The sequence below is a fragment of the Mus pahari genome, chromosome X (genome assembly GCF_900095145.1).
Source record: "Mus pahari chromosome X, PAHARI_EIJ_v1.1, whole genome shotgun sequence".
In the NCBI taxonomy this organism is placed as follows: Eukaryota; Metazoa; Chordata; class Mammalia; order Rodentia; family Muridae; genus Mus; species Mus pahari.
Window position 1 is genome coordinate 99,352,294 of NC_034613.1, and position 1,359 is coordinate 99,353,652.

Sequence of the window (1,359 nt, forward strand, 5' to 3'; positions counted from 1 at the left end):
GGACCTTTCACCGTGATTCTGACCACACCAAAAGCTGGGAAGGTGAGGAGTATCCAGACTTGGATCTGCCACTCCCACATCAAACCCACCAGAAGGGAGAACACCCAACAACTGAAGCCCTGAAGAGAGCAACCACCAGAGGACCTGTCATCAGAATGAGCAATAGAAGACCACATCCCATTGATTCACTGAAGCTGCGACTTCAATGTTCCTAATTCTGCTCATTCGATGCCTGTATCTAACAACCACCATGACCAGTCACCATCAGCCCCTCAATCTCACTTGAATGATTACTATCCAAGAAATAGTCATTCACCAGGTCAGCCTCACTGCTCTCCTAAGGATTTGTGTCCCAGGCTTAAACTTCGAAATAAAAGATGATACATCACTGATTAGACCCCTATTTTTAAAAATATTTCAAGAACAATATTTTCATATATACCCAGAACATCAAGTCCACCACAGAACCTGTGGAACCTCACACTACTACTGCTCACACTGGGGTTGTAAAAGTACAGACTCCATCTACTGGGAACCCTCATTAAAATCTGACTTCAAGCTAGTTGGAAACAAAACACAGCAATGTTTTTCTCAGACTTCTAATTTTTCTCACCCATATCTACCTTACAACCCCCTGCACTCAGATTAACAGAAAAACAAACAAGCAAAAAACAAAGCAAAAAAACCCACCACCAACAAAAAACAGGCTACCAGATGGAATACAGGTTATATTTGAGAACTGAGATTTTAGCAAAGAGTAGGGTGCTCATATGGAGAAATTCTGATCACTGTTATATAGATTCCAGTGGTACACATTAGACCCAATAAAGTCCTAGCAAGGCCAGAAATCCAGTCCTTACCCATATCTATTCCCATTCCCACCCCCATACCAAGAGGCAACTACGCTAACCTTTTGCTCCAACAAAACCCTATTTGTGGCCAGGTGGTGGTGGTACACGCCTTTAATCCCAGCACTTGGGAGGCAGAGACAGGCAGATTTCTCAGTTCAAGTCCAGGCTGGTCTACAGGGTAAGTTCCAGGACAGCCAGGGCTACACAGAGAAACCCTGCCTCGAAAAACGAAAAAAAAAAAAAATCCTATTTGTGTGTGTGTGTGTGTGTGTGCTCTACAATATTTCCTTTTTGGCTAAAATAGTTTTACAAAATAAAAACAGCTTATAGTTATTATTTCTTCAGTAGGATGGCTTATATGTAGAGAAGAATGCTTTATGTTTAGGCTGATCAATAGTTAAAAAAAATATGGCTCAGCTTAAAAAAATTCAATGACAAAAATGTCAGGAGCCATCCAGGATAGGCTAAGGCTAGCAGGTGGCCTTCCTGGATATGGCTTACAATTTTT